The sequence below is a fragment of the Delphinapterus leucas genome, chromosome 10 (genome assembly GCF_059928025.1).
Source record: "Delphinapterus leucas isolate spDelLeu-1000000601 "Yukka" chromosome 10, BTC_Dleu_Yukka2, whole genome shotgun sequence".
Lineage (NCBI taxonomy): Eukaryota > Metazoa > Chordata > Mammalia > Artiodactyla > Monodontidae > Delphinapterus > Delphinapterus leucas.
The window spans coordinates 11,600,144-11,625,809 of record NC_143138.1 but is presented as its reverse complement, the minus strand read 5'-3'; the positions used below and the strand labels follow the sequence as shown (position 1 = coordinate 11,625,809).

The following is a 25,666-nucleotide window of genomic DNA, read 5'->3' as shown; positions in this document are numbered from 1 at the left end:
AAATGGCTATGGCCACGGGAGCTGGGAACTACAATTCCCAGCCTGCCCCGCAAGCCTGTCACTCAACTCCCCTCCCTCCTCCCCGCCCCCTCCCCCTCGCCGGCCCTGCCAACAAACGCCTGGACGTGTCCCGCGTGTGACACTGAGAGAGGCTGGCTCGGGATTGGCCCGCAGAGCGTGTGGTCCGCGAGCAAGGAACTCCCCACGCCGGCCCGCCCCCTGGCCCCCGGCCGCGGCCCCCCTCCCCCCCCCGCGGCGGCCGGCCCCCTCCCCGCGCGCCCCGCCCCCACCCGCGGCGCAAACCGCCTGTGGAATCGAGGAATCGCGCGCGCGCCGGCCCGCGCCGAGCGGCCGTGGGGGGGACGCCCGGCGTCCCAGGGGAAGGCCTCGGAGCGTGGCGGCGCGGGGGGCGGTGTCGGCGAGGGGTTGGAGCCAGTCCTAAGGAAAACTGGGCCACGCACCAAGAGGAATCCTCGGTGCGAACTAGTTGATCGGCGGCGCCTGCTGCTTCGGCGGCGCAGCCGGTGTCACCTCAGGACACCGCCTTGCGTCGCCGCACGAAGCGTGCCGCGGTCGGACTCGGGGGAGCCCGAGGTCACCTCTGCCCGCGGCCGCACGCGCCTCCCGCGCGGAAAGGCCACCTCCCGGCGCGGCACGCGGCCCGGCGAGCGAGGACGGCGTCCGGGGTAGGGGGACCCCAAAAGGGAAGCCCCGGCCGCCGCCTCCTACAAAAGATCACCGTCTTTAAGGAGATCACGCTCGATCTTGGCTGCTCCCGGCGTCTTTTGCGTCTGGGGCGCCTGTGAGCGAGACTAAAACGTTGAGGGGGAAACGAGTGGAATATGGAGCCCGAGCCACACAGACACGCACACCGTAAGGAAGCATCTGGAACGCCGAGTGCCAGGAATGTCAACGGCGGTAGCCACGCGAGAGCCCGCTTTCTACCTGCGTCTGCCCCCTGTTGTGCTTATTTAATCGTCAGTATAAATGAAGTAGGGAGGGCCTGGTGTATCTCTTCGGCCTTCGCATTATTAACAACTTTGTCAAGTCTCTCGTAGCCTTTCTGCATTGTTAATTTCCTCGTTTTCACCGTGGTTTTACAGAAGTGATGTTCTAAAGCATCTCCTCTCGGGCAACCCTTTTAAGAAATGAAAAAGTGGAATAAATACGCCCTCGTACTCATTCCCATACCTTCAATTCTCCTTCCCGTTCCTCAGATTCTCCTTACCTCGAAAGTATCACAGTTGTTAGGTTTTACCTGCAGCAGTCTTTGAAGAGAGAACCTGGTGTCTAGAAAGGTCTCAGGCAAGAGGTAAGAGACCTGGATTCAAACCACCCCTGAGCCCCTTCCTAAAAGGAACCCGATGGCCTCTCTGAGCTGGTCAGCTTCCTCGTCAGCACATTAGTGACCGTCAAACCTTGTGGGGTGGATTATATAATAATGTGAACCCAGCCGAGAACCAGGCATGTTGTTAGAAGCTTTCGATAAATGAAATAAAGTGCTGCTTTAAAATGCTTTTTAAGTATTACTTTTCCTTTTTTAAAAAAAGAAAATCTGCCTTCTAAATTGAAATAACGCGTCCTATGTCCCTTTCACAATCAGAAAAATAAACGACCCGCTGAGCCTTCACATGGCGCCTATGCTGAAGGACCCCATAGAACAGACTCCACGTTTCCATATTAGCCACCCACGTGACTTGATGGTTAGGTTACAGCGAGGTGGTTTCAGAAGACTTTCTGATCATTATGACCTGTGTTCTGGTGGTCTCCAGGTCTCCACACTCTTAGGGTTTTCACCAGCTTTCAGGAAGTTTAATGTCAGATCTGCCCATCCCCAGGCAAAATACTAAAGAACAGAGCTGGGTTTCTTCTAGGTTCCCTCAGCTAGCCCCTGAGGCTGGGCGTCTCTGTCCCCAGGCCGAGAGAACTCCGCTGCGGGCTACTGGCTACTGTCTCCAGGTCACCACATTTGAAAAACCATTCTCATTGAGGCTTGAGGGCTGTTTGCTCGTTTCCAAAAGATGTGTATAACATTAGCTGTCGCTTTCCCTGAAAAGGAAAATAGGTCGGCCTTTTTAGCCCTTGGAAGGCTTTCCTGTTATGGAAGTCACTGTCTCCAGATGAGCTTCCTTTCCCTGCCATCTTGGCAAAGCCATAGATTACCTTTTCCTCCTCTTCTTCATTTTCTGTAAGTGAATTATCACTCTCCTGACGATTTTTACCTCTCACAGCAGGTCTCTCGACCTCTTCCAAGTCGTGAAGTAGGGGATGAGAGGGTGGGGGAAGACCTCACTAGGTACAGTGCTCCTACAGGACCTGTGTGCCAGCACTGGTCTCGTTCCTGAAGACACAGAGAGAGAGAGACCGAAAAAGTTCTTTGTCAAGAAACACACAGCTCAGTAGAAAAGGCAGACTCTACGACCAATTATGATACCTCTAAAAAGTACTGTATTTGCATTATAGAAAAGGTGCTAAAGGGAATGCTCAGCTGAGGTGACCAGGAATGAAGGAGTTTGGAAGGATGAGTAGGAGATCAGCAGTTTGAAGTCTGCGGAGCAACTTTCCCGCATTAAAAAACAAACAAACCAACCAACCATGAGACCTAAAAAAACAACCACACTTATGGATGGGACTCAGTTTTGTTTGGGAGTGACCAAAAATGAAACTGAGAGGTGAGCAGAGGCCAGGACCAGAAAGGGTCTGTGTGCCACTTTGGACTTTGCCTGTAAGCAAAACAAGAAGCTCAGAAGGATTTTCACTGGCTGTATAAGGCAGATTTGTGTTTCTGAAAAGTAATTCTGATTGTGAGAGATGAAATTGAGGACTGAAGAAAAGAGAGGCAGGGAGAGCTGGAAACCAGTTGCAATGTTATTGCATAAATGAGGTGAGAAATGGTTATGATCTGAATCCAGCAGCAGAGGAAATAGCAGAGCTAGCAGAGAACACGTTGAGAAATACTTAGAATGTCAAAAGTCAATAGGACTTGGGAACTGGTTAGCTGGAGGGAATGGTGACTAATAGGGCAGAGTCTAAAGATCATTCCTTAATCTTACATTTTATGCCCTTAATTAGATCAATTATCCACTGTTGGAAGCCTGGGAACATGATGGAAGTGAAAGAGGAAGAGGTAGCAAATCATCAGACACAAATAAGAGCAGGCACTTACTATTCTGGGTCCAAATCTGCGTGGGCAATCATATTTAACCAAGCATTCTAGTCCACCGTTTGAGTTCCTATAAGAAATGACAAGGGGCCTTCCCTGGTGGCACAGTGGTTAAGAATCCGCCTGCTAATGCAGAGGACAGGGATTTGAGCCCTGGTCCCAGGAGATCCCACATGCCTCGGAGCAACTTAGCCCGTGCACTGCAACTACTGAGCCTGTGCTCTACAGCCCACGAGCCATAACTACTGAGCCTGAGCGCCTAGAGCCCATGCTCCGCAACAAGAGAAGCCACTGCATTGAGAAGCCCTCGCACCACAACCAAGAGTAGCCCCCACTCGCCGCAACTAGAGAAAGCCTGTGCGCAGCAACGAAGACCCAACGCAGCCAAAAATAAATAAATAAAATAAACTTATTTTAAAAAAGAAATGAGGGCTTCCCTGGTGGCGCAGTGGCTGAGAGTCTGCCTGCCAATGCCGGGGACACGGGTTCGAGCCCTGGTCTGGGAAGATCCCACATGCCGCGGAGCAGCTAGGCCCATGGGCCACAACTACTGAGCCTGCGCGTCTGGAGCCTGTGCTCCGCAACAAGAGAGGCCACGACACTGAGAGGCCCGCGCACCGCGATGAAGAGTGGCCCCCGCTTGCCACAACTAGAGAAAGCCCTCGCACAGAAACGAAGACCCAACACAGCAAAATTAAATTAATTAATAAACTCCTACCCCCAACATAAAAAAAAAAAAAGAAATGACAAGGAAGGAATTAAAAAGTAAAGACCGGGCTTCCCTGGTGGCACAGTGGTTGAGAGTCCGCCTGCCGATGCAGGGGACGTGGGTTCGTGCCCCGGTCCGGGAAGATCCCACATGCCGCGGAGCGGCTGGGCCCGTGAGCCATGGCCGCTGAGCCTGCGCATCCGGAGCCTGTGCTCCGCAACGGGAGAGGCCACAACAGTGAGAGGCCCGCGTAACGCAAAAAAAAATAATAAATTTTAAAAAAAAAAAGTAAAGACCAAGGACAGAAGAAGAATCCGCAGTCCTACATTATATGCATATTGAAATTTCCCTCTTAATGCAGGGATGACACACGTTATCCCACGTGCTTCCACACATGAATCACAGCCATGGTTTTCCTAAGAAGTAACTCAAGTTTCATCTTCTCCAGAAATCCTGCCTTAATAGCCCATCTTCCCTGCCCCACCGTATTATATCCGTATATGCTTACATTCTCCAATTTTGTCTTATGTTCCCATCTCCTCTCCAAATAAAAAATAAGCTTTCTAAAGTCAGAGACCATGTTGTCTACTTCTCATCCCCTCCCCAAAGCTCCAGAAACTTCTCAGAATTTGGCAGGGTCCAGTAAATGCTTACTGATGAATATTTCACCCAAACTATAATGCCTGACTATTTAGACTTTTGCCAGCCATTTAGTCTCTTGACTATCATCTCCAATTGCGTTTTGGAGCACTACTGTTTCTCCTCTTCCAGTATCCAAATCCACCATAGTGCTGTATACTCTTTAAGGGCCCAGCTCCAGTCTTATCTCCAGTTCAGCCTGGCTGCTGGGCTTCCTCCTCTTGAATTCTCATTGCCCTTGTTCCTTCAGCCACATCTTTTAAGAATAAAAATTACACGTATTTAAGGTGTACAGCGTGATGTTTGGATATGCATATTCATTTTTTAAAGAGGTGTGGAAACTTAACCACTCAAGTGTATATATATATATTTTTTTAATTTATTTATTTTACTTATTTTTGGCTGTGTTGGGCCTTCGTTGCTACGCGTGGGCTTTCTCTAGTTGCAGCGAGCGGGGGCTACTCTTCTTTGAGGTGCGCAGGCTTCACATTGTGGTGGCTTCTCTTTTGCGGAGCACAGGCTCTAGGTGCACGGGATTCAGTAGTTGTGGTACGTGGGTTCAGTAGTTGTGGCTCATGGGCTCTAGAGCGCAGGCCCAGTAGTTGTGGTGCACAGGCTCAGTTGCTCCACGGCGTGTGGGATCTTCCCGGACCAGGGCTAGAACCCATGTCCCCTGCACTGGCAGGCGAATTCTTAACTATTGCGCCACCAGGGAAGCCCGTATATTCATTATGAAATGGCTATTACAGTCAAACTAATTAACATATCTCTCACCTCACATGGTTACCATCAGCCCCAGGTTTTGAGCTTCAAAATTTTATTCCATGTTGTCTTTGTTTTCTGATTATGTCATTTATATATCTTGTCTCTCCTATTTAGATTGAAAATCTCACTGGAGCCATGATTTGTCTCATATTGAGGCAGCCCTTGGGCAGTGAGGCCCATCACTGGGTGGGAATCAGATGTTTCTAATGTTAACTCTCTGAGTGACCTTAAGCCATTCATTTGACCCCTGTGGGCCTCTGCTTCATCATCGATAAAATGAGAGGGTTAAATTCAATTATCACCAAAGAAACTTGTCGATCCAACATGCTCTAATCCTACTTTGACCTTTGTACTGTGCTTCCTTGTTCCCTTCTCAGTGCTGGCCCCCCTAAGTAGACTTAAATACATAATTGTTGGGTAAGGATTACTAGGGCAGATTTCTTTATACTTGTATGTTATTAATTGCCTAATACAACCTTATGTTTCTCTGTGATATCTAATGATACCTTTCATTTATATAACTTGTTATAGTGTTTAAAGCACAGTCATAATAATATAATTTAACCCATAAAACAACCCAGATTAAGATAGGTCTTACCATCTTCACTCTTCCAGTGTGAAAATGAAATAGCAAGAGGTTATGATTTGCTCAAGTTCATATAACTAGTAGGGTGGCAGAGCCAGGAGTCAAAGCCAGGCCTCCTGTCTCTGCATCCCTTGTGCAGGCCACCTCCCTGGTTTTCTAAAATGTGATCCAAGACACACTACTCCATGTTACCAGATACTGAAAGAAAAGGATGTTTGAGGAGATAGATTTGGAATTTCTAACTTACCCAAAGATACTTTAGAGTTGAAAATCCCTAAGAGGCATATAGTTTTCCAAACTACTTTGGCCACAGAAGCCTATTTTTAAGGAGCTGGTATCCATGGAACAGTCTCTGAGACACGCTTCACCCAATATGATGAATTTATGCTTCAAAAATGATTGCTGACTGACAATAATTCTTACCTAAGTGACTGAATACTTTATGTGAAGTTTCTAATTTTATATAGGTCTATCTTGGTATGTAGGGGGAAGGGAGTTAGGAGGAGGGATGTAAAAAATAATCTTTGACTCACATCAGGTTTATAAATAACTATGAGCCAGTGTACTTAGAAGGTAGGGGCTTCTATTGAGAGAAGGTAGAACAGCTATTTCAAGCTGAGATTTGCCAGAGTATTTTAAAACACTAGAAGGTAAACCGAGAAGTAATCAGCCTTCTTAAGAGTGAGTGATGTCAAGGAGACATTAGTTCTTTTTGTTATTCACTGCTCCCTGTCCCTGACTTTATAGTCTTATTTGTCAAGCTTCACTTAAATGCCACAGCACAAGCCAGATACAGTAAAATCATATTTTATACTGGTTGACTGTGGACCTCGTTTATACAAGTCACTGAAAGTCCCTGGTTCTTTGGATTTTCTAAAATTTTTGGACTATCATTACTATTCTGCTTAGATTATGTCTTGTGTTATTGAAAGTGAGGTGGCCCCGATTCAGAAATTCTGGTAAGGCAGCCAAGATGGGAAACCTGCAGTTCCTAAAAATAGAAGTTACTGTTTATAATAATACCTGTAATCTGTGTTTGCGGGGGAAAAAATCTATCAGTAATTAACGAGACCACAGGGGATCATTATGAGGAAACTGAGGCATAGAGATTCCAAGTAGGCAGGGAAAGAGGAAAGGAACTGTATTAACCAGGACATCTTCTGTCGCTGATGAACGAAGCCCACATGAAAAGAGCTAATGGAAAAAAAAGGGATGGAGAGGTTTGCTTCATCTAACTGGGGAATCAGGAGTCCTAGTTTTAGGGCTACAAATGATGTCATCATCTCCCCCATCTCCTTGCTTCTCATTCTCTCTCCATTCATCTCAGCATTTCTTTCTTCTGTCAGCAGGCAGCGAAGGTAGCTCCAAAGAAAACTTGTTTCCCACCATGGACATGGTGGTGGAGCACAATTTGTTACCAGAAGGAGTGGGAGAAAAACATTCTGGGCAGCAAATAAGCAACAGCAATCACAGCCCACCACAGGAATCATTAGCTCTTCACTCTGTCAGGGCCACAAAAGGGAGTAGCGTAGGAGAAAAGTAGCTTTCACCAATCAGAAGCCCAGAGGTGCATTTGATTCCAGACTGGCCCAGCTCAGTCCAGGGCTACACTTTCTCATTCACCCCAACTTCCACATTTTGAGGTTTTCACAGACACATAATCCAAGATGCTGGTTAATCTCCATCCGACCCTCTGCCCATGGCTCCTATGAATCCATGTGCTGCTAAACAAAAACAGAGCCCATCTCCTGCAAAACTGTAACATCTGCAGAGTTTATGTCCTTTCCTGAAATCTTAATGTTTCCAAAACCCCAGATTCATCCATACCTTTACAGAAACCCGGGACCATGTTCCTTTCTGATCTCACACACACACACACACACACACACACACACACACACACAGAGTAAAACAGAAGAGATTTGGACACTTGCAGTTATACTGTGACTAGAAATTAGTGGATTATTAATTTCCAGATGTCTGTCTTTCAGTTGTCAAGCATTCACTGAAAAAAAAAAAAAACATTTGTTGAACATTTACTAAGGATATGAAATTGAATAAAACAAATCCTATCCTCAAAACATGCATACAAAGCACTGAGTTTTCCCTCATGAAAGGAACGTCAGCGAAGACATCTGAAGGAAGTAGGGGGCCTCTAGGCTCTACTCAGCTGAGGGCTGGCCATGAGCTGCTCTGGTGTTGAGCCTCCCGGGAGACTGCAGAAGAGGCCCCCCCACCCCCGTCTACCCATCCTCAGCCCCAAGAATCTGGAAGCTCAACCTCCTCTCTTTTTTTCTTTTCTCTCCTTTTAGCTTTCATTTGTTCATTGATTCATTCATTCATTCATCCATCCAAAGAGTACCCAGTGCCTGCTTAGAATGCTCCCCTTTCTCTGCACTTTCACCTTTCTGGATCCTTGCATCCCTCCTAAGTGAGCAAAGTGGAGTCCAACAGTCCTCAGACAGGAAGGGCACCTGGGCTGAGAAAAAGGGAGGAGGCACTGAACCCAGGTGAAGTCCAGAAATGCAGGACAAGGCAAGGGGACCCACAGTGTCACAATCAGGCCTTTATTACTACAAAATGGCAATGTCTTTTTGTGTCCACGTGTGCATGTGCATAAGATAAAGGAGGTGAGGGCTTTCAAACAGTGTACGGGGGCTTCCCTGGTGGCACAGTGGTTGAGGATCTGCCTGCTAATTCAGGGGACACGGGTTCGAGCCCTGGTCTGGGAAGATCCCACATGCCGCAGAGCAACTAGGCCCGTGAGCCACAACTACTGAGCCTGCGCGTCTGGAGCCTGTGCTCTGCAACAAGAGAGGCCACGACAGTGAGAGGCCCGCACACCATGATGAAGAGTGGCCCCCGCTTGCCACACCTAGAGAAAGCCCTCGTACAGAAACGAAGACCCAGCACAGCCAAAAATAAAAATAAATAAATTAAAAGAAGGCTCAACATTTAAAAAACAAAACAAAACAGTGTATCGTATCTTAGAGGGTTTTGGGCATTTATGATTGTAGACAAATACAGATACAAAGAGAAAAACTATAACATCAGGGTGGTTATTCAATATAGTATAGTTTACAGGCGAGATTATACTGGGAATCTGAAGGCTTGGGGTTTAGTCTCAGTTTTTTGTGACGTTGGACAAGTCACTTTGCTAGGCGTCACCTTCTTCACTTGTAAAGAAGGAGACTGTGGCCTGAACACCCTCCCAAATCTACTATGCTATGATTCTGTACAAATCAATACTAATCTGGGTAGTTTGTGATCATACCAATTTTATACAACATGGTTGTGTAGATAGAAAAATACATAGATAGATAGATAGATTGTCACAGCCCATGATTAAGGCACTCTGTTTGGGTCAGTATGTTTGAAGAGGAGACTAGGGTCCCGACTGGTAGGAGAATCCTTATCTCCCAAGCAACTTAGGATCCCAAATGGGTTGAGATTCTCTCAACCTAGAGGATAGGAGAAACCAGGAGGAAGGAGGCTAGATTTTCTGAAATTACTATAGAACAGATCCTTGGACATTTCTCAGCCATGTCAATATGGCTGCAGCTGTCCCAAACTTTTCCAGGTCTCAGACAGTCAGAATCACATTCCTCATACTCTCCATTTACCGGCTTACAAAGTACCTAGCACTTACCTAGCAAAGTATCTCCACATGGTAGATAGATGCTTCTGAAATAAATGAATGGAATTTGGCACTGTGCCAATGATTGTTTTGTTCCCAAATAATTCTCTGCATCTGGAGTGCTCTTTCAAAGAGGTCAGCTCCCACCAAGGAGCTGCAATTATTGGGGAAGTGAAACTGATTGACAAGTGGTACTTAAGAGATCTCCATTTTGCTTCCCAGCCAGCACTTCTCTTGTGCAATGTCCAAAGAAGAGAGGACGAAATGAAACATTTCATGTTCCTTCAGTAACATAATACACCCAGACATTTTCATAAAGTGAGTCTAAAACTCAAGATCGGTGTGGATGTATTCATCTGACAAATGATATTTGTCTGCTGCTGTTATGGACTGAATTGTGTCCTCAACAAAAATTGCAATGTTGAAGTACTAACTGATAGTACCTCAGAACGTTGTCTGTGTTCGGAGATAGGATCTTTAGAGAGGTAATTAAGTTAAAATGAGGTCATTACAGTCGGCCCTAATCCAGTATAACTGGTGTCCTTATAAGAGGAAATTTGGACACAGACACACACAGAGGGAAGACCATGTGAAGACACGGGGAGAAGTCAGCCATCTACAAGCCAAGGAGAGAGGCTTCAGAAGAAAATAAGTGGGCGGACACCTTGGTTTTGGACTTCTAGCCTCCAGAGATGCAAGGACATAAATTTCTGTTTTTTAAGCCAGCCTGTACTTTGTTATGGCAGCCCCAGCAAACTAATACAGTTGCCTTGTAAATTTAACTTTTCAAATGAAAATGACCAGTGCCCAAAAGGTCCTGAGGTTGAGGTGTTTGTCTGGTAATGGGGATAGGCTGTGTGGCTCTCTGGCATCCACTTCCCCTGTGACATGAATTTACAAGATGAGGTAAATGAGATTAGGATACTCTATAGATGGCACTCCCAGCATCTGATCTCCTAGCCACGGCCTACTTGATCCAAAGATTTACAAGTTTCTGGGGTACATAAGTATGGGGATTGGGAAAAGGTAGGGATGGGGGGAAGGGATGAAGCTTCTCAATTTTCAGTATTGTGGCCCAAGGATGGGTCCAATATCCACATCTGGGACAAAGGCGTCCCTTTTGAGAAAACTACCTTGTCCCCTCCAGCTTTCATCCTAGGTTCCTGCTTTTTCCCAAGATCTAGCACCATCAATCAGCTGAGAGTTCTTTCTCCTAAAGAATGGGGAAAGATGAGTTTCAAGAAGGTTGAATGTCTTTTTCTGCCTAAAAATTTTTCTTCTCCTCCCCAAACTTTTAAATAAAGAAGCAGCCAAAGCATTGACTTTGCTGGCTTAGCAGATGGGCTTATACTGTAATAGAGTATTATTTAAGCCCAACTTCAATTTTTATAATAGTCATCAATAATTTTAAGGGAATTCCCTGGCAGTCCAGTGGTTAGGACTCCGTGCTCCCACTGCAGGGGTCTCGGGTTTGATCCCTGATCAGGGAACTCAGATCCCGCATGCCACGTGGCACGGCCAAAAAAATTAAATTAAAATTATGGTTTAGAAAAAAAAAAATTGTGAAAGTCCAACATAATGACCTTTACATCCACAAAAGTAACTGACTTATGTTACTTATCCACAGCCCAAATCATTATCCAGGTGAAGAGAGGCACTTAAATATCTCCTTTCTCAAATCTAAGGTCAAGGTTGACCATAGATCATTTGCTGCCCTTTTAGGTAGTGAATTGGCCCACATAGTTAGAGTTCTACCATTAGAATATCATTCCTGAAAAGAAAAGAAAATTTCTCCCTTTGGGATAAGGCACTCTAAGATCTAGGGATCTATTTTTAAATGAAAGTTCTACAAGAGAATTATTACACTGTTATCAGTCATTAATACGTTATCAGGAATTAAGCATTAGAGATTAGCAAACCAGACTTCTAGCAAGGTCTCAGGAAACAAAATAAGGAAGTGTTGATATGTATGATACTTTTAATAAAGTATCTTTTATATCTCAGCTTTCTTATCAACACAGTGGAGCAAATTGTCACGTACTCTAGTATGGATTTTGATGAGGAGAAAAAATTAGAAATAAAAAAGCCAACTGAAAGGAAAAACCATACAGAGACACAGGTATCATTGTAGATATCCTTTAGTATGTGACACAGATATATTTCTGAAATTTTTATTATGAAGTAGAGTCATTTATTATGGATTCTTGAGCCTAAGTTCATGAATGACAGCCCTGACCAGGGAATGGTGGGTCCAGGTAAGAGTCTACCTTTCGGTTTGTCTGAGACTTTCCTGGTATTAGCACTGAAAGTGTTGAGCAAACCATCAAGGATGGTCACCCCAGCTTAGAAAGATATTCAAGACTGCAAACTCCAAGAGGGTAGAAGCTCCAAATGAAAGGTGGAACCGGTCCTCAATCAATATTTTTGGAGTGACGCAATCAATGAATGTCCCTGAACAAAGACCATTCTCACTGTACCCATTCCTCTGAACACTTGGGGGGAAGGCATGACATAAATCCCAGATACCAGTGACCATCATACATTTGGCCTCTCTGGTCCACAAATGAGTCTTTCTTCAACTGAGTTACCTTTCCGGGACCCCCAGGAAATTTTTCCAATTCTTGCCAGTCTTAGCCAAACACATAATTCTCAGAACTGACCTGGAGGTGAATCTTTCACAGCTATGATGTTAAAACCAGCTGCAGAGGAGAATCATGGGAGTGGCACACCTTCCAAAATCCAAGGTTAATAGGCTGTGAATTGCCACTTTCTTCACTTCAGCAATTCCTGAAGTGGGAGGAGAAGAAAGTGGGGCAGCACGAGCTATGAGGGGGCAACAGACAACAGCGCTCTCTGCTCCCCTCGTCCCACCCCTCCCAACCCTCTTGCTGCCCCTCCCAGAAGCACCGGGCATTCAGTTATACGGTACTAGATATTTATACAGCCTACTCAGTGCGAATTCAAATTTATTTCCAAGTCATTAGGGCCAATTACTCACCTTTGGGCCCTGTAATATCATTTGTTTCCTGCCAAACAGATTTTTTCCTATTGCAAATGTGATAAATCCTTTAGAGCGCTGCTCAGTCATGTTTAAACTGATTCAGATTGGTGCCGGGTTGGGGGTGAATGAATGAGTGGATGAGTCATGATATACAGATCTCACTGATGATCCTTTTAATTCGAGAAGGATTCAGTGCTATTGAGGAGAATGGGCTGACTTGGAAGGCACTAGTATGAATACTGGTACTATTTATTTCCTTTAATTGGACCAAGACTTGAAAGAATGAAAATATTTTCTTTTGCCTTTATTTTGGCCACGAAGGATCCAATTTCCTTTCTTCTCCAGCTTTCACAGATGTATTAAATTACACGCTGTGTCTAACTGTGCTAGGATTTGAGGAGGTTAGAAAAACAATGATAAAATAGTCCCTGTCCTGTGGGAGATTGCAGTCTATCTGAAAGAAAAGATAGGCACACAAGTAAAAAAAAGTATCAACCGAAAACTTAATAATCTCCGTGATTAGGTTCCAAAATGGTCCGGTCTAGTGATTCTCCACGTGTGTGTGCTGCCCCAGACTAGCCCTATGAGAATCACTTGGGACTTGGAAGAACTGCAAATTCTTGGGCTCTCTACCCCAGCCCCAGTGAATGAGAATTTTAGGGGCAGGGCACAGCGATGTGTGTTTTAACAAGCCCTTTGGGGGGTGTGATACTCGTGTAGTTTTGAGAAATTCTTTTTTTAAAAAATTAATTAATTAATTTTTGGCTGCGTTGGGTCTTCGTTGCTGTGCGCGGGCTTTCTCCATTTGCGGCAAGCGGGGGCTCCTCTTCGTTGAGGTGCGCGGGCTTCTCACTGTGGTGGCTTCTCTTGTTGCGGAGCACAGGCTCTAGGCACACGGGCTTCAGTAGTTGTGGCACGTGGGCTCAGTAGTTGTGGTGCACAGGCTTAGTTGCTCCACGGCACGTGGGATCTTCCCGGACCAGGGCTCGAACCCGTGTCCCCTGCACTGGCAGGCGGATTCATAACTACTGCACTACTAGGGAAGTTCAGTTTGAGAACTTCTTGTGTAGATGTTTTAGTGCCCAGAGGTTTGGGAGAGTGATGCGGAAACTGGAAAAGGATCTGAACTGAGTTTGGCCAGACAGCTCCTCTCTTGATTTCAGTTTCCCAAATTACCTAGTAAATCTCTATATAAATAACTCTCTTTACAACTGTAGTTTTTTTTCAATCACTTGTGTTAATAGGCATTAATCTGTGATTGTCTTAGCTCCCTTCATTAAGATGTAAACTCCCTGAAGGCAGGTCCCTCTTTTCCACTTCCTGCCCAACTCTTGACTTCATGCTAAAGATAAAAGTTTAATATTGTTCTTGCTGGATTGTATATTTCCATGATTTTATATCTTCCTATGATTTGTTAAATATACATTAAGGGCCTGTAATGTGCCTGATAATTGATATTGACAGGAGTAAAAAGTCCTGTAAGAAATGACCCTTGCCCTAGAATCTAGTTGGAACAAAAATATACCCTCAAGAAAGAACAGCATGAGGTTGCATACCGGTAAGTACAAATAAAGATTTAGATTAGATTAATAAAGACCACAGGATTCAGAAAAGAGGGATAGAGAGCCATCCAGTGGGTGGAGAGGGGGTGGAGCTTGAGCAGGATTTCAAAACCCTTGGAGAGGGTTAGCCTGGCCTGGAACAATGGGGAAAGGGAGAAGAGGGCTGGAACAAGGGGACTGGGTGGCCTGGAGCAAGATATGGACAGAGTCAAGGAGCCTCAGGGTGATAGCCCTGCTACGCGGGTGCCTGTGAAGTGGGGAGAGGGTTAGAGTGGAAAGGGTTGGAGTAGGTAGTTCCCGGAGAGCCATGAATGGCAGCTTCGCTAAGAATTTTTCCCTTAAGTGTATGCTTTGTTTTGTTTTATTTTGTTCTGCGGGCAGGGCGGATAGGGGTAGATTGTGAATCTTGTGCAGAAGGAATTGGAGGTGGGGAAGGAGAGAAGGAAAGAACAGTCAGAAGGGGCTCAGTCGTTCAGCCCCACTTATGGGCTCTTCCTCTGGGTCCCGAGATGGAAGAGAGCAGCTCTTCCCTGAAGGAGCTCACAGTCTAGTGACAGAGGCAGAATATCCTAACACAGTGCCATCAACAACACGGTAGAAAAGTTGGGGATTTCTAGCCTGTGCTATCAAGGAAGGCTTCCTGGAGCAAGGGACACTAGAAGGACTGAGTGGCTTTAGTCAGGTGCAGAAGTGGACAGAGGAACAGCAGGCGCAGAGGCACCAAAGCAAGAGGGAGCAGGGGGCAGTGAAGGGATTACAAGCAGATTGGTTGGATTTGGCAAAGGTGGACATGAGCAAATGACCAGAGGTGAGCCTTGGAGAGACGGGCAGACGTGAGATCATGATGGGATAACGGGTGGGACGTAGTCAGGGTAGCAGTTTGAAGAGGATACTCTAATGGGAGTCTGAAAGGAGGGGACATGCCAGCAAGGCATTTAGAAGGGTGAAGGGTGAAAGGCCAGACCCTGGGGGACAGGAGGATTGTGGGAACGTCACAGAGCTTTTGAGTCAAAGGACCAGCAAGACTTGGTGCCAGTAGTTATGTGGGTCGAGGGACAGAAAAGGGTCAACATTTAAAATATATAGTTTTTTGAGCTTGGGCAGCTCAGAGAATGCTGTTACTGTTGAGAGAAATAAGGAAGTTCGGAGGGGAAACTGGGGGTGGGGAAAAGATGATGATTTCAGTTTTGGACACATTGTTTGTTCTCTTGAGCTGCTTTGTTTGGTTTCTATAGCTGTTTCTCCTTCCCTTAAAATTTAGTTTCAGTGCTTAGAGGAAAAAAAAAAAAGAGCCCAGTTTTGTGTCTTGCACAAGATCGAGGTGCATCTATTTATACAACCTAAAATGACCCAAGAGCCTAAGGGATCAATAAACAACCGAGTTGTTCCAGATTTTCAGTGCCAGGTGCCAAGGTGAGGAGGTGCGCTGAGGGACGCTGTTCTACCCCATGTTTCTGTCTTGTCATCCTTGCCACAGGGGAAGGGGAAGCTTGGGAACCTCACCTGGCTGGCTGGACTTCTGTTTTTCTCAGCAGTCCTTGCTCCACAAATCAGGGCTTCCCAACGGACCTGTCGGAGGAGATCACAGGTCTGACATCCCGGGCCTCCCTGGCTCAGTTTCCTAGAGCAAAAGCTTTCTAAACAGACTCTTGCTCTCTGGGGACAGGAACTAAAGTTTCTGCAGCCTCACTGACACTCACCGACCTCAGATATTTTCATGTCCTGCTCGGGCTGGTGGCTAGGGCTACCGGTGAGAGAGAACATAGGTCAGCCTGACTCTCCCGCTTGCTCAAGTGTGGAAAGCCTCACAGTGTGGGATCAAGGAGAGAAAGAAAAGCCTGACCCTGGCTCCTCTCCACCGGAGACAGAGAAGCAGTGGGTTGAGGTGAGGCCAGCTGACCGCTCTGCCTCCCATAGACTATTTCTTTTTCTTTCTAAAAATTTATTTATTTAATTTATTCATTTTTAGCTGTGTTGGGTCTTTGTTGCTGCACGCGGGCTGTCTCAAGTTGTGGTGAGCGGGGGCTACGCTTTGTTGCAGTGCGCGGGCTTCTCATTGTGGTGGTTTCCCTTGTTGCGGAGCCCGGGCTCTAGGTGTGTGGGCTTCAGTAGTTGTGGCACATGGGCTCAGTAGTTGTGGCTCGTGGGCTCAGTAGTTGTGGCATGTGGGTTCAGTAGTTGTGGCACACAGGCTCAGCAGTTGTGGCACATGGGCTCAGTAGTTGTGGTGCACAGGCTTAGTTGCTCCGTGGCATGTGGGATCTTCCTGGACCAGGGCTCGAACCCGTGTGCCCTGCATTGGCAGGCAGGTTCCTAACCACTGTGCCACCAGGGAAGCCCCCCATAGACTCTTTCAAGCCACCAGCCACGCTGCCTCTCTGATGCTTGCACGTATGCAGAGCATCCCTGACTGACCTATTTAAGCACAGTTCATCTACCTTGATTTCATGGAGTCAAGCTAATCCTACCTGTGTGACCTCCTTAGCTGGACTGAAGCACTATTGAAAGATAAAGTTCATTTAGGAATAAGAATAACTTTCTTAAGTTGGGGTTTCGTGGAACAAGGGGCAGCTGTTCTGAAATCAAGGAGGAGCCCTGGCGTCACCTGACTCTTCCTCTTGTAAAAGCATCCTGCAAACCCATTCACTTCTCTCCGTCCTCACCATTAGCCTAGACCTTCAACTCTTGCCTGTTCCACCGTAATTCCCTCCAAACTGGCCTTCCTGCCCACACGCTGCCCAGCTACAATCCATTCTCTGCAGTGAAGAGAGACTGGTCTTCCCGCAACCCAAATCTGATTCTGTCCCGTGGCAGATCACCTGCGAAGGCGGCCGCCAACACTTCCTCCCATCCCCATATGCACGCTCTTCCAATGAAAAGTGGAATCTATTTCTCCTCCTCTTGAGTCTGGGCCTTCTGACTTGCTTCTACCAACAGAATGTTGTTAGTGATGAAAATGACATTCTGGGACTTCTAAACCCAGGGGTTAAGAGCTTAGCTTCTGTTTTTCCTCGCTTGGGAGTCAGCTGCCATGGAAAGAAACTTGGGCCAGATAACCAGATGATAACAGACCAGCTGGAGAAACAGAGGATCAGCCAGCCCCCGAAGGTTGCAGCCAGAGGAATGAGTGGGGCCATATGAACATTCTAACCCCAGCCATCTCGGTTCTCCCATTCCAGTCAAATCACCCCAGCCAGCACCCCGGGGAGCAAAGAAGAGCCCAAATCGCAGGATCATGAGTAGATAAAGGGTTGCTGTTTTTTAAGCCACGAAGTTTTGGCGTGGCTTGTTACAGAGTAATAGATGTTACATAGCAATGATGGCTGAAACGTACCCTACTCTTTTTTTTTTTGCGGAACGCGGGCCTCTCACTGTTGTGGCCCCTCCCGTTGCAGAGCACAGGCTCCGGACGCGCAGGCTCAGCGGCCATGGCTCACGGGCCCAGCCGCTCCGCGGCATGTGGGATCCTCCCGGACCGGGGCACGAACCCGTCCCCTGCATCGGCAGGCGGACTCCCAACCACTGCGCCACCAGGGAAGCCCATACCCTACTTTTAAAGTACACTTTCCTTAAAATAGTGCTGACTCAGCCCCTCCATCTTCAACCTCATCTCTCACCACTCCACCTAGTCTTCTACTCTAGGCCTTTGCACACTTATACCACAACTCTCTCACCCTCCTTAATCCTACCTAGTCATCCATCAGCTTCCTTCTTCTAGGAAACACCACTTCTTCCAGGAAATCTTTGATTCCATGAGACTAGGTTAGGGGCCTTATGTACAATATCATATAAGTTTCGGGTGTACAACATAGTGATTCACAATTCTTTTTTTCTTTTTGGCCACGCCTCACAGCTTGCAGGATCACAGTTCCCTGACCAGGGATTGAACCCAGGCCATGGCAGTGAAAGCCCGGAATCCTAACCACTAGGCCACCAGGCAACTCCCGCGGTTCACAATTTTTAAAGGTTATACTCCATATATAGTTATTATAAAATATTTGCTATAGTCCCTGTGTTGTACAATCTACCATTGTACTTTTAATGACGTATATACCATGAAGGTGGGGACTTTCTGCCTTTCTTGTAACTGTATCCCATATTCCTCACACACTGTCTGCACAGTAGGTGCTATTCAACGTTTGCTGAATGAATCAATGAAAGGCCAGCTGAATAAGGGACTAAAACTATGGAGTATTCTTTTTAGACTTGATCATGTCATCCTTTCCTCATACCACCCCGATCATCCCCAGCAGATATTACATTCTGAAAGCTTTCTTTCAGCTTCTCTGAATCTTAAATTTCTTCCCTCTATCTCAACTGTCTCTGAAGGGACAGTAACTGGTATTCAGGGTGATGAGCCTGGGATATGAGGAATCCTTGATGTGATGAATTGTCAGCGATTAAAGGTTACTTTTAACTTTTGAAAATTGAGTGAGTCAATTTATAACAATCTACGTCTCTAACTCTTCATCAACCCCAATGTTAAAAATTCCCAAACAACTCCAATGTTTGTCCCTGCTGGGTAATAAAAACAAATGCCTTGCTTTTGTAAATGTTTTTACTTTTTCAGAGGGGATTTCATGTCTGGGTTTCATAACCATTTGATTCTCACCACAGTTCTACGAGATGAATAGGAAGGTGGTGGTGGTATGTTTCTATGTTACAGGTTTGGAAGCAGAGGTTGTATAGGCTTCCAGGTCTATATAGCTCATTGGAGAAACAAGGGAGACAGGATCCATTCTGCTGATGACGTACCAGCCTGCTGCTTTTGCCCCATGTGGTCTCTGGGACAATAGTCCAGTTTACTGAAAAACTGAAAGTTGTACTTGACATTTGTATTTTTCTTTACAGTATTTAGCTATTAAGATTTCCTTTTTAATTTTTTAAAATTTTTAAATTTTTTGCGGTACGTGGGCCTCTCACTGTTGTGGCCTCTCCCGTTGCGGAGCACAGGCTCCGGACGCGCAGGCCCAGCGGCCATGGCTCACAGGCCCATGTGGGATCTTCCCGGACCGGGGCACGAACCCGTGTCCCCTGCATCGGCAGGCGGACTCTCAACCACTGCGCCACCAGGGAAGCCCTCCCCTTATTTTTTATTTTTTCTGGAGAATTTAAAAATAAATCCCAGACATTGTTCCATTTTACCCATAAATAGCTCATTATATCTATCTAATAGATAAGGCGCCTTTATCACTTTATCTAAAACATAACCATCATACTATTTCACACCTACCAAAATCAGCAATAATGCTTTAACGTCAGCTAATATGCTGTCTATATTCAACTTTTATAGGATTTTCTTTCTTCAGTTGGTTTATTCAAATCAAAACCTAAACAAGTTCCACATGCTGCTTTTTTTTGTGTGTGTGTGTCTTTTTTAAAAAAATTGTATTTACTTATTTATTTATTTTTGGCTGTGTTGGGTCTTCTTTGCTGCTCACGGGCTTTCTCTAGGTGCAGCAAGCGGGGGCTACTCTTCATTGTGGTGCGAGGGCTTCTCGTTGTGGTGGCTTTTCCTGCTGTGGAGCACGGGCTCTAGGCGCGCAGGCTTCAGTAGTTGTGGCCCGCAGGCTCAGTAGTTGTGGCACATGGGCTCAGCAGTTGTGGCTCACGGGCTCTAGAGCACAGGCTCAGTAGTTGTGGCGCACGGGCTTAGTTGCTCTGCGTCATGTGGGATCTTCCAGGACCAGGGATCGAATCCGTGTCCCCTGCATTAGTGGGTGAATTCTTAACCACTGTGCCACCAGGTAAGTTCCTTTGAGTCATCTCCAATTCTTCTTTTCTCTCAGTCCCCCAACAGCCAATCTCATCAGGCCCTATTGTCTCTACCACCAAAATATACCCTGAAGCAGAATCTGTCCACTTCTTTCGATGATGCCTGTTGCTATTGTCCTAGTTAATCTACCTTTTACCTGGATTACTGGTATGCTAGTTGTTTAATCCATTCTTCTGTTTAATCTGCTTGTTTAATCTATTAATCTATTTCTTCTGGTTAATCTATTCTTCAACAGATGGTCAAAGTGGTCTTTTTTTTTTTTTTTTTGGCCTGACCAGGAAATGAACCCAGGCCACAGCAGTGAAAGCGCTGATTCCTAACCACTAGACCACCAGGGAACTCCCAAAGTGGTCTTTTAAAAATATGAAAGTCAGATGATGTAATTCCTCTCAGTAAAAATGAGTTCACATACCATTTGTTAAAGTAACCAGACTGGGCCCAAGATGGAGTCGCTCATGGCCAGCCCAACAACAGCAAACCAAAACTTTACTAAGTTTCTATGCTTGGCTCTCCCAGAAAAGGAAGGCCTGGGTCAACCAGTGAGTGCTTGTCTGCTCAGCACAAGTCATCTCACTGGCTACAACACTTCCCTTTCCTCCATATGGCGAGAGTTCCTCGCTTTAACCAATCAGCAAATGCATTGTTCCTGCTCATTTTGGTCTATAAACCCCTCTCGGATTGTACAACTCTTTAGAGTTCCTTTCTATCTGCTAGACTGGATGCTGCCTGATTCATAAATTGCTGAGTCAAGCCAGTAAGATCTTGAAGATTTACCCAGCTGGAATTTTGTTCTTTAGCACATGTTAACTATAACTTTATCTCCTACAACCTTCTCCCTTGCTAATCAGCTCCAGTCACTGGAATCTCCTTTCTCCCTGTGGTGAGCCGAGCTCCTGCATTTTCACTTGCTTTTCCTGGGGAGGACTGTTCGGACTTCTCCCATCTGAGACCTTCCCACAGGTCTTAGCATAAATGCCACTTTCTTGGCAAGACCGTCTCTGACCTCTGTCCCAATTCTCATTCATTACTCCGTGTGGATGTTCTTTGTTGTAGCCATATCTCATTTATTTGATTACTGTTGGTCTCCTTCAGCCGGATGTAAGTTCTACAAGTGTAGATGCCTTGTCTGTCATGGGGACTGCTGTAAATCAAAGGCCTAGAATAAACGCCTGGCAGACTGTAGGCACCTAGGCCAATTAAAAAATTTATTTGTTTGTTTGTTTATTTTTGGCACAGCATTTGGGATCTCAGTTCCCCAACCAGGGATCAAACCGGTACCCGCTGCAGTGGAAGCGAGGGGTCTCAACCACTGGACCGCCAGGGAAGTCCCCCCTCAATTTTTTTTTTTAAACTTAACCAATAAATGATGAAAAGAAACCATCCAAGACTCCATTCCAGGCTCCAGCGCTGAGCTCTTTTGGTTAACTGGATAACCTTGGACTCAAACCACCTCTGGAGGCGAGTTGGACAGAGAGAGGGAAAGCAGACTCCCTCCACTGCGCTCTGATCCTCATCTAGGGGCACCCAAAGGATTTCTGCTTTGCTTAGGCTTTCTCAAGTTTGATGCCCGCCTCATCCCCCATGCCGCCCCTTGCCTCTTTCACCTGAAGGGTGGAGGAAAAGCAAGAAGTACAGATGTGACACCCAGCCACAGGAGACATGTTACGGCGGGCACTCCATTCAGCCTTGGAAACAGTTCTAGGGAGAATTAAAAATACAGCAGCACTGAAAGAAAGTGCTTGAGGGTGGGGCAGGGAGGGAGGTGCATTGTTTGTTTTTGGCAGCATTTAGGATGAAAGGAATAGTTTAGAAATTAGAGAATAGCCATTGTTTTCTGAAAGAAGCCCCAGAGGCACTACCTGTGGGCCAAAAGGAGAAAGTCTAACAAAAGAGGCAAAGGGGGAAGAAGATTCGGGGTAGTCTCCTGTTTTTATAATGTGCTGCTTTTGCTGATCATGGAATAAGGTATTTCGGAGGGTTTTTTTTGTTGTCATTTATTTTGTTTTGTTTATCATCACCTTTGCTAATCTTGGAGACTTCCCCTTCCTTTGGGTTTCTATTGTCAGAATATTTAGGGAAAGATTTGAAGAATTTCCCCTTCCCAACCCCAATTCTTTGAATTTTTCCTTCGAATGCAAATAAAATCATTTACCATTTGGATACACTGTATTTAAAGAGAGGAAGGAGCAGTTTCGTGAATCTAAAACAGACTTCCTTTTTTCTGTGTGTGGGTTCTGAGTCATTTAAAGGCAACAGGAGGACCCGCTGAGGGGGGGCTGGGCAAAGGGGGTTGGCGGTGAAGGTGGGGTGGAGGTGCTGAAATCAACAACAGAACATAATGAAGCTGGATCAAATGATAAGACATCAAATCCCACACAATTTGACATTAGACAACTCTTTATGGTAAAATGTTAAGTACTTAATAGTTTACTTTCATTGCAGGTCGTCTTGCATTGTATCCCAAAGCTATTTGTTCCTAGAACAAATGTGCATATGCTCATTAGATTTAACAATCCACTGCTTCCAGTTAGTAAAGAGGTCAGCCTAAACCTGGCTCTCTTGAATGAATGAGCCTCATCTGCACTTGTGGTGACCAATACAGTAGTTCTCAAACCAGAAGGATGAGATGTGGCTGGAGAGATCGTATATCAGTAATGCTGATTCAATCCTTTTTTCTTCCTTATATTTTATTTTCATGCATCCCTGTGCCCATGGATGACTTACCACCCTCCTCCCCCTGTGTTTAAGGTTGAGACTGGTTTATCACCTAAGAAGTAATCAAGACAGTCAAGCCAAGGTGAAAAGAAGCAGCCACTCAGCCTCCCTCCTTCACCTACCTCTCTCTTTCTATAACTGTTTTTTATTGATTATTCGATTGGGTAAACGCCCAGAACGGGAAATAACTTAGTTGAAAAGTAGTGTTATTTTATCCATTCTGATTTTCATCAGTTCTGAGAAAATTTGATTCATTTTCCTAGATCAGTGCTAACTTTTGGGTTTTCTCTCTTTCAAAAAAAAAAAAAAGAAGAAGAATAAAAAGAAAGAAAGAGGGACTTCCCTGGTGGCACAGTGGTTAAGAATCTGCCTGCCAATGCAGGGGACATGGGTTTGAGCCCCAGTTCAGGAAGATCCCACATGCTGCGGATCATCTAAGCCCATGCGCCACAACTACTGGGCCTGCGCTCTAGAGCCCATGAGCCACAACTACTGAGCCCACGTGCCACAACTACTGAAGCCCATGCGCCACAACTACTGAAGCCCGCGCGCCTAGAGCCCGTGCTCCGAAACAAGACAAGCCACCGCCATGAGAAGCCCGTGCACTGCAATGAAGAGTAGCCCCCGCTCACCGCAACTAGAGAAAGCCCACGCACAGCAATGAAGACCCAACACAGCCAAAACTAAAATAAATTAAAAGAAAAAACAAAGAAAGGAAGAAAGAAAAGAAATGAAAAAGAAAGGGAGGGAGGGAGGGAGTGGGAGAGAGAGAGAGAGGAAGTAAGGAAGGAAGAAAGAAAGAAAAATGGTTTGGGGGGGTCAAGAGCTGAATCATGAGCTAAGTAGGAGGTGGATGGACGGACACAGTTGACTAACTGGGCTGTACTTCCTCTGCTCTCCCAAACACCTTGTAACAGCCCTTCTCTGGGGATGTGAGAGTGAAATTCTGCGGCTGAGGCTCACTTCCAGTTGATGAAATGCTTCGTCATCGGCTGGGGCGAAGACGCCATCTTCAGTAATAAGGCATGACTGTAATTCCTCACCCCCTGGCTATTATTAATCATGACTCATTTCATGAAAGAGGGAATAAAAGACTCTGTAGGCCCAAAGCACATCTAAGCTGGAAGGATTTCAGGCTTGGGCGTGTGAGGCTTTTCCCTTTATAAAGGGGGAAGTGAGTGTGTTCTCCTAGGGGAGAGAGGTCTGGCTCTCGCAAAGGAGGCTGTCAGATCGGCCCCTTGCACGGGGAAAGGTCTTACTCATAATCCGGAGAAAACAAACTCACCCTGATCTGACTCTCCATTAACAGCCTGCATTGATGCTATCGTCTGCAGCAATATTTGCCCTGTTTTCTCCTTAGAAAACAAGACATGTCCAAGTGCCTTGGGCCATATACTTAGTCCTGACTTAGCCTGGAATTGTTTGGGGGTTATTCACCCTTGATAATGAATAACTACATAGCTGGAAGGAATCTTAGAGATCATTTCATGTGTCTCCTCAATTCAAAGATAAGGGAGAAAAAACAAGGTTGATAAGATTTACTGGGACCTGTGCAGAACACTATTCCTTGACTCAGAAATGAACTGGCACCCAGGGCTTTGGGCTTTTAGGCCTATGCTCTATCTATTGCAACAGAACCTCAACTGAGTGTGGACTTCAGCTGAGTGAACTCTGGAAGGTTCATGTGTCACACTGGACCTCAGTAAGAGGTGTACCTATTACTAACTTATTACTAACCTGCCACAGGGGTAAGATCTTCTGAGATTAAGAGCGCAGGCTTTTGGGAATCAGAGGACCTGGCTTCCAATGGAGACTATGCCTGTGCTTGACTACATAGTCTTGGGCAAACTAGTTAACCTTGTCACACTAAAATAACTAGAAAGTCTCAGTTTCCTCATCTCTTAAATGGGTCTAATAGCATTATCGTCAAGCAATGGCTGTTGTAAAGATTAAGATCATGCACATGAAGTGCTCAGCACGGGACATAGTTAGCTCTTGGTAAACATTGTTGTTAGGAGTGAAATGGTTTCCTTAAGGAGGGCCCAAATAAGATTAGAGGGTAAACGATGTGTGGCTTTCTCCCAACCATGTTTCTTTCCTCCCTTCTTAGTAGGACGGCTTTCTTTGCCAAGGAGTCCCCGACTCTCCCGTCCCCAGCCTAGCAATGGTGAGGATGTACATGGTGGCAGTTCATCCGCTCTTGGGAGACAGAGTGATGCGAGTTCTTAGGGTTCGTTGCTCCCCCTTAGACCAGCTCAGGTCCACCTCCGAAAGCCAGGGAAACACAGAAGGCTGGTTACTGCAGCTTCTCACCCCGCCCCTCCTAGTTTACTCTTCTTCTCACCCTTCTCTGTCTCCTGCACCTTCCTTTCCTCTCCTTCCTCCCTTCTATCTTCTCCATCAGTTGCTACCCCTGATCCAGCACTGGGAACACTAGGAAATCCTCCAACGTCCTTTTCCTAGTGTTTTTTACACTTGATCTTAGCCAAAAGGCTGAGAAGCGACTTCCTAGGTTTTTTTAAGAAGCATTTTCTAGCGTGTGTTAAAAATAATTTTGTTTTCAGAGGCATGACAAACCAGAGATGCGCCTTTAAGGAAGGACAGGCTGCAGGGCTGAAAGCCCCTAGCTGTCTCCTCTGGGACCCATCTCAGCTGGAGGCTGGCTTCTCCCGGCAGCCCAGGGTCACAGACAGAGCCCGGCGGTGTTCCAAGGGCTGGGCTCTTTCTGCCCCAGGAGGGACTCCTCTAGTGGGTGCTCTCTGCTCCATGGCTCCCTTGGCTTGGAGAGGGTTTGTCACATCTTCATTCTGATCTGAAGACTCCCCCTGCCCCGTCCTGCTCCTGCCCTTTTCTTTCATAGGTTTTTCCCTGTGAAACCCCGTACCAGCATCTGCTTCCCGGAGAGCACAAGAAGCCTCGCTACTCGTCATCCCATCCCTAGGGCCATATGTGTGGGGCACATATGTGTCCGGAAGGGGAGCAGATGACATGCACTGGGGAAAAAGGGCTCAGAGGGCAAGAAATGCCTGAGCACCAGCTATGTGCTGGGCACTGAGCCAGGCCCTCTGTGTATGAGATTTCCTTTAGTCTTCATAATGAAACTGATGTTGGTT

The 25,666-nt window shown here is 46.1% G+C and overlaps 1 long non-coding RNA gene across 2 annotated transcripts; it reads left to right on the top strand.

The window, feature by feature from the left end:
- Positions 1-14,020: 14,020 nt before the first annotated feature.
- Positions 14,021-22,007, top strand: LOC149748137 (uncharacterized). 2 transcript variants are annotated; one of them, XR_016394548.1, is made up of 2 exons: positions 14,021-15,475; positions 21,075-22,007. It is a non-coding gene; the product is annotated as an uncharacterized LOC149748137 (long non-coding RNA). The 2 variants fall into 2 exon arrangements; XR_016394547.1 differs by lacking the exon at positions 14,021-15,475 and adding an exon at positions 15,487-15,947.
- Positions 22,008-25,666: the final 3,659 nt, after the last annotated feature.